Consider the following 7,837-nt stretch of genomic DNA (forward strand, 5'->3'; position numbering starts at 1 on the left):
AGGAAATTGGTGCCTAAGTTGAAAGTGCCCTGAAGGCAGCTTTAACTTACCTGACCAGTCCTCACCCCAGGGACTGCCTCAAGTCCTGCTGACCTAGGAAACCGTCTGAGGGTCAACCTTCCATGCAACTCAAATGTTCTTGAAGGAGCCCTCCTGTGTATTAAAGTGGATAGCATTGCTTTCCTCTCTCTCAGCTTGCTTTTCTCTCACAGTTGTTTGTTCTTTAATGGCTATGACTCGGTTTGTGCTGCTGACAAATGTAGCTCTTCGAGAGGGTGAATTAGGGCAAGATTGTGGTATTCGGTATTTCCCTCCTGGGGCAGGAACAGACGCCTCAATGTTCATCATTTTCATGGTGATACTTTGCAAGACCCCAGCTTTCTAAGTTGTCAAATTGACCCTGTATGTTCACTGAAATCAGAATTCCAATTAATAGGACAGTTGTTATTTTTTTCAAGAGCCAATACGATTGAGGATGTTGGGGTCAGTTTGGTTGGCTGGTTAGCAGAGAAGTAGAATGGAAGCGGAATGGGGAAAAAGGATTCAGAGAAGAGAATTTGCTTGGGAGAATCTGTTTTAGAAACCCCAATCCCTGAAATGCAGACTGACCCCCTTGCACATTTCCACAACACTAAGCACTCTGCCATGAATTATTTCTTTAATACTTATTGGAGGAAGAGGCAACATTTATATGCCTAACACAGTAATAGGCATTCTTGGGGGAGGGAGCTATGAGAATCCAAAAACATGATATAAGGACCACAAAATCTTTAAAATGTAGACATTCTATAAAAGGTAAATTCCATGATGCAATCCACTTCAGTTTAGCAGGAAAGACAACACAGCCTACTAGAACAGCCAGGGTTCATTTCCTGTGTGCATCAGTTATCTTGTTCCTGTTCTGAGGGAACAACAGGCAGTGCCTCCAGCCTCTGAGCCAGAACTCCTGGAGCCACCTGGGACTGGTGGTCCCCGGAGCAGGGAGCGGGACGGCAGGGGGGGTGCTGCTGACCAGGGCGGCGGTGCGGCAGGCCAGCCTGCGCACTCTCCATGGGGCTGGCCCACGGTGCCCCATGCGCTCTAAGACATCAAATTCTGTATTCATCAGAATATCTCCACTGCAGCATGAAGGGGACACGGATCTTCAGTGGGACTTGAAATTCCCGCGGATTGCCTTTGTGAAATGCTGGCCAAAATTTCTCTAAATTCCATCTCTTAGTTTTCCATGGGAACATCAAGAAACCATGAACAACTTCAGTTAATACAGAGTTTGACTGCCATTTCCTCCTTGAAGGCTTTACTGCCAAGCACAGTCTGGACCAAAAAAATTAATGAAGTTTCATCTTCTGATGGTAAGGATGCCTTCTGTGTGGTAGAACTGGGAGACATTCTAAAGAAACATCTGAGATGGTTAAAAGCTCTTCCTCAGGTCACCCCCTTTGATGTAGTCAAATGCAATGATAACAGAACCACAGTGAAGACCCTAGCTGCCATTGGGGCAGGATTTGACTTTACCAGCAAGACTGAAACACAATTGGTACTGAGCCTCCGGGTGCCTCCAGAGACGATTATCTGTGCAAATCCAAACAAGTGTCTCAGATTAAGTACGCTGTTAATAATGCAGTCCAGATAATAACTTGTGATTGTGAAGTCCAATTGATCAAAGTTGCCAGGGCACATCCAAAGGCGAACTTGGTTTTGCAGATCACCACTGATGATTTCAAAGCAGCCTGCTGCCTCAGTGTTGAATTTGATGCCACACTCAAAACCATCAGGCTTCTTTGGGGGCAAAAGAGCTACATATTGATATCATAAGTTTCAGCTTCCATGTAGGAAGTGGCTATACTGAGACCTTCGTGCACACCATCTCTGATGCCTGCTGTGTCCTTGACATGGGAGCTGAGGTTGGTTTCAGCACAGTATCTGCTTGATCTAAATGGTGGCTTTCTTGGATCTGAAGATGTAAAGCATAATTTGAAGAGATCACCAGTGTTACTAACCCAGCACTGGACAAGTGTTTTCCAGCAGGCTTGGGAGTGAGAATCATAGCTGAGCCCAGCAGATAACTGCAAGCTTTCATGCTTGGAGTTAATAACATTGCCAAAACAAACAAACAAACAAAAAAAGCTCATACTAAAGGAACAGACAGGCTCTGATGATGAAGATGAGTCGAGTGAACAAACCTTTATGTATTATGTGAATGATGGGGTATATGGATCATTTAATTGCATCATTTATGATCATACACACATGAAGCCCCTCATGCAGAAGAGACTCAATCCAGATTAGAAGTATTATTCAACCAACATGTGGGGACCAACATGTGACTGCCTTAATTGCATTGTTGAGCACTGTGGCTTGCTCAAGATGCATGTGGGCGATTGGACGCTCTTTGGAAACATGGGTGCTTACACTGTTGCCGCTGCTTCTACTTTCAAAGGGTTCCAGAGGCCGACGATCTACTATGTGACGGCAGGACCAACATGGCAACTGAGGCAGCAGATCCAGAACCACGACTTCCTGCTGGAAGGAGAGGGGCAGGACATCAGCACTCTGCCTGTGTCCTGTGTTCCCACTGAGAGAGCAGGATGAAGTGGGATAAAGTGTCCCCTGCTGCCTGTGCTTCAGCTAGCATTATCGTAGGATACCTGTTAACTTTGAGTTTAGCTTGAATTATGGGATTTGGGGGGGACCGTTTAACTTAAGTACTGCTAGGTTTTTGGGGTTTTTTTGAACTCTCTTTGTAAGTAGGGTTGGCAGATGCAACAATATGGAACACTAGGAGATGGGGCCATTTATCTGTGTTCCTATGGGAACTATTTGGATATTTGTTTCATATGGATTTTTATTCACTTTTCAAACATGCTACCAAAGAGTGCCACTCAACTGCTGAGCAAGCATTTGTAGCTTGTACATTGGCAGAATGGGCCACAAGCTTAGTGTTTTGACCTGTTTTTAAAATAAAGTATCTTGAGGGCACCTGGGTGGCTCAGATGATTAAGCGTCTGCCTTCGGCTCAAGTCATGATCTCAGCATCCTGGGATCAAGTCCCACCTCGGGCTCCCTGATCCTTGGGAACCTGCTTCTCCCTCTGCCTCTCTCTCTCTCTCTCTCTCTCTGTCTCTCATGAATAAATAAATAAAATCTTTAAAAAAATAAAGTATCTTGAAATAAAAAAAACTTAGAACAGCATATATATATTCATGTACTTTTGCCTATAAGGGTGAGATAAATACAAATTTATCTTCTGCTAAAAAAGAAAACAAGCAAAATATATTTCCAAATGAGTTAGTGCAGAGTGAGGTCGTTCACTATACATCAGGTGACCACATGCCCCAGTGAGCCTGGGACTGCCTCAATTTACTCTTGTTCCCCAGCATAATTATACATAGAGCTCTTTCCACCCTCTATAAGGTATTGTAGTTTGGACAATAAATTACATGCTGGTCCTATAAAATAAGGCATGTTTAAATGACTGTAGATAGGGAGGAGGGGTTAAGATGGCAGAAGAGTAGGGGGACCCTAAGTTTGTCTTGTCCCTCAAATTCAACTAGATAGTTATGAAATCATTCTAAATGACTGTAGACATCAAAACTTCCCAAATAAAAGTACAATTTGGGCCCATTATCTTTAATCTTATATAGTTTCTGTGAAAGTTAAAATTCAATAAGGTCCAACTATATCCTCTATCCAGTTTAAGTCCTTGTGAAGTTTTTATAGACTTAAATTATAACCATTTCACTTTTAGGAAAACAGAAAAGCCTCTGGGGCACCTGGGTGGCTCAGGCAGCTGAGTGTCCGACTCTTGGTTTTGGCTCAGGTCGCGATCTCAGGATTGTGAGATCAAGCCCTATGTCAGGTTCCATATTCAGTGGAGAATCTGCTTGAGATTCTCTCTCTCCCCCTCCCTTTGGCCCTCCCCTGCTCTCTCGTGCACTCTCTCTCTCAAATAAATAAGTCTTTATTTTTTTTTAAGATTTTATTTGTCAGAGAGAGAGAGCACAAGCAGGGGGAGTGGCATGCAGAGGGAGAAGGAGAAGCAGGCTCTCAGAGCAGGGAGCCCAATGTGGGGCTCAATCCCAGGACCTGGGAACATGACCTGAGCCGAAGGCAGATGCTTAATGACTGAACCACCCAGGCGCCCCATAAATAAATCTTTAAAAAAAAAAAGTGAAAACCCATTTCCACAGAGAAAATAACAGCATTACTCAAAATACCCAAAAGGAAACAATTCATCAATTGATGAATGGATAAACAAAATGTTGTATATCCATACAATGGCATATTACTAAGCCATAAAAAGGAACAAAGTACTGATACCTGCTAAAACATGGATAGGCTTAAAAACATAATGCTAAATGAAACAAACTAGTCTCAAAAGACCTCTAATTGTATCATTCCATGCACGTGAAATATCTAGAAAAGGCAAATCTATAGAAAAGAAAGATTAGTAGTTGCTTAGTGCTGGGGGTGTGATGGGATATAGTGGAGTATCAGACAAAGGGTTTGGGGTTTCTTTCTGAGACAATGAAATGTTCTAAAGTTGTGAAGTTTGCATACATCTGTGAATATAGGAAAAAGCATTGAATGTTACACTTTAAATGAGGGAATTGTCTAGCATATAAGTGATATATCAATAAAGCTATTAAAAAGAAAAAGAATTTAAAAATACCCTACCATTCAGAATGGCAACCACTCATCATTAATAATAACAACCAGTCTTTATGGAGAATTTACTCTCTGGCAGACACGGTGTCTACTGTTTTACATGCCTTATATCAATGAACCTTCACAAACGACCTATGGCATTGGTTCTGGAATTATACCTATTTTGAATATAAAATGTTAAGCAAATTGACCATGGTCACAAAAGGGCTAGTGTTTTCAAAACTTCATAGACTTACCTCAGTGCCTAAGCTTTTAGCCATACCCTGAACTGCCAACCATTCAAGCAATCTAAGTGATACCACAGTGTGAGTAGCTTATCAGATCCAGTTCTCTCTTGGCAGAGAAGCATTCCAACTTTAGATAAATATAGGACAGTTGGAGATGCATAACTCCAAAGGTACGCCTTAGATCCATCCTACTTACCAACCACCAGGCTTATGATTAAACCCTATTACACACTGAACTTTGCCTCAGCTTGGAGCCTGCTTTCCAGCAGTAAGTAGAGGGAAATCACACCTTGTTTCCTCATGTCAGTAAGTGCAAAACCCAAATTACTTCTCTGCTGCCATTGTCTTTCCACTGCCACTTTCTTCATCTTGCTTTTCTTGTTTGAACTCCTGCTCATTTTCTCTTCTGCTGGCCACCTGTTTGGATTACATAGAAGACATTACAATTTAGGTCTCTGCTTTAGACTTGGTCCTACTATCAGGAATATATACATATATTTAGAAATATTTAGGATATTTTTTTGAAACAAATAAAAAATTAATACCTTTGGTCAACATAAATGAAAATTAACAATGAAGGAAAAGATAAAGTAGTTGACAAAACAGGTGGGGTTTTTCCTTAAATGACTTTAAAGAAACATAATCAAGCCATTTATATTTACATACTATTAAAAGCTGGCTCTTTGTTGTTTTAGGAACAGTCATATATGAACATGATAAGAATAAAATCATTCAGGACAAATGATTTTTCTTTTCTTTTTTTTTTTAAAGATTTTATTTATTTATTTATTTATCTGAGAGAGGGAGAATGAGAGACAGAGAGCATGAGAGGGAAGAGGGTCAGAGGGAGAAGCAGACTCCCTGCTGAGCAGGAAGCCCGATGCGGGACTCGATCCCGGGACTCCAGGATCATGACCTGAGCCGAAGGCAGTCGCTTAACCAATTGAGCCACCCAGGCGCCCAGGACAGATGATTTTTCAACATTTAAAGCATCACTGCTAAGTCAGAATGTGTAAGCAGGAGTCGGAGAGAAGCAATGTCACCTAATTCTGCATGCAGACTTTATCCCAACAGAAACCTCATGCCTTTAGGAATTATTTCCCATACGAGATTCAGTAAGTGAAACACTCAAGAACAAATGGAAATTCTAATGGCTATTCTTCTACCCAGAATGATTAACCAGCCAGAACATATGGGTATTCACTCTCCGTGTGTGTAAGTAGGTATGAGTTAAAAAGAAAGGAAAGAGAGATAGAATATTCTGATTTATTACCAGAATACTTTTTCACAGATATATAAGGACCTTTAAGATGCAAAGAATCTAACAGTGGTGTGGATCTAGCAGTGCCGTTCAACGAGGCAAATGGTGCATCCTCCACCATGGAAAACTAATTAGCAGTTTCTTAAAATGTTAAACATAAGTTTCCACTCCTAGGTATCTAGCCAAGAGAAATTAATGCATTTGTCCACATAAATACTTGTATTCAAATTGTCATAGCTACATCCTTTATAATAGCCAAAAACTGGAAACAACCCAAATGCTCATCGACCGGTGAATGGATAAACAGAATGTGGTATATCCATATAGTAGAATATTATTCATCTTTGAAAAGGGATAAGGAACTGATGTATCCTGCAATATGGATGAACCTTGAAGACATGATGCTAAATGAAATAAGCCAGCATACAACATATTGTATGATTCACTTATATAAAATGTCCAGAAGAGAGAAATCTGCAAAGACAGAAAACAGATTAGTGACTGCCTAGGACTAGAGGCGGGAATAGGGAATAACAGCAAATAACCATTCGATTTTTTTTCAGGGGGATGGAAGTGTTCTGAAATTAGATTGTGGTGATGATTGTGCAGCTCTATAAATTTATTAAAAATCACTGAATTGTACACATAAGAGAAATAAATTATATGGTATGTAAATAATATTCCAATAAAACTGTTAAAAAAATCAGTCACTATAGTTTATCACATTAAGAAAAGAAAAAATACATTCAGAAAAGGTAGATGACAAAATTCAGTATCTAATAACTGATTTTAAAAATACCTTTTAAAATTTGTCTCCCTACTCCAGATTCCACGTAACCAAAAAGATGATACGTTAGTATTGAATAAGTTATTCTCTAGACAGAAAACCCCAAAATTTCAGTGGCTTAACACAGCAAAAATTTATTTCTCTTTCATACTGAATAGCCAACAGGTGTCATCAGCAGGGATTGGGTAATAAAGAAGGACTATATTCACTTGGTGATCAAAAGCCAAGTCTGCCAGAAGATTCATCTTAATACATGTTTCCGACATTTCCAGAGAAGTATAGAGAAACATGGGACATCATGCACTGGCTCATATGGCTTCTTGGAAGTGAAACATCACTTCTGCTCACATCTCACTGGCCAAAGTAAGGCACATGACCACAATTAAAATATTCTAGATAAATGCAAAGCTACCATATATTCAGAAGAGGAGAGGGGTGCCTGGGTGGCTCAGTTGGTTAAGCATCTGCCTTCAGCTCAGGTCATGATCCCAGGACCCTGGGATCGAGCTCCGCATCAGGCTCCCTGCTTAGTGCGGAGCCTGCTTCTCCCTCTCCCTCTGCTTCTCCCCCTGCTTGTGCTCTCTCCTGCTCTCTCTCTCTGTCAAATAAGTAGATAAAATCTTTTTTTAAAAAAAGTGGAAGAGAAAGGATATATTTGTAAACATTTATAAACAATGTGATAAATCTGAATCCTTCCATTAAGTTAGCTATATCTGAGCAGAGTGCAAGCTAGCTCAGAACACACTAACAAAGAACATAGTAGGTTAAGAAAAGTAGATATGTTGGGTTTGGGGGCCACATGATCAGTATTTATATTTAACAAGTTGATACTTTAACAGAAAATCTGATAACCATGGGTAAGCCCTAGATATTAAAGATTTAAAAGAACATTTT

At 40.4% G+C, this 7,837-nt stretch overlaps 1 pseudogene; it reads left to right on the plus strand.

Annotated features, from left to right (window-relative positions):
* Positions 1–1,244: 1,244 nt before the first annotated feature.
* On the plus strand, positions 1,245–2,672 carry LOC112837809 (ornithine decarboxylase pseudogene; annotated as a pseudogene).
* Positions 2,673–7,837: the final 5,165 nt, after the last annotated feature.

Source organism: Callorhinus ursinus, unplaced genomic scaffold, assembly GCF_003265705.2.
Source record: "Callorhinus ursinus isolate GAN/ISIS: 27379988/994484 unplaced genomic scaffold, GSC_fseal_2.0 scaffold22, whole genome shotgun sequence".
Lineage (NCBI taxonomy): Eukaryota > Metazoa > Chordata > Mammalia > Carnivora > Otariidae > Callorhinus > Callorhinus ursinus.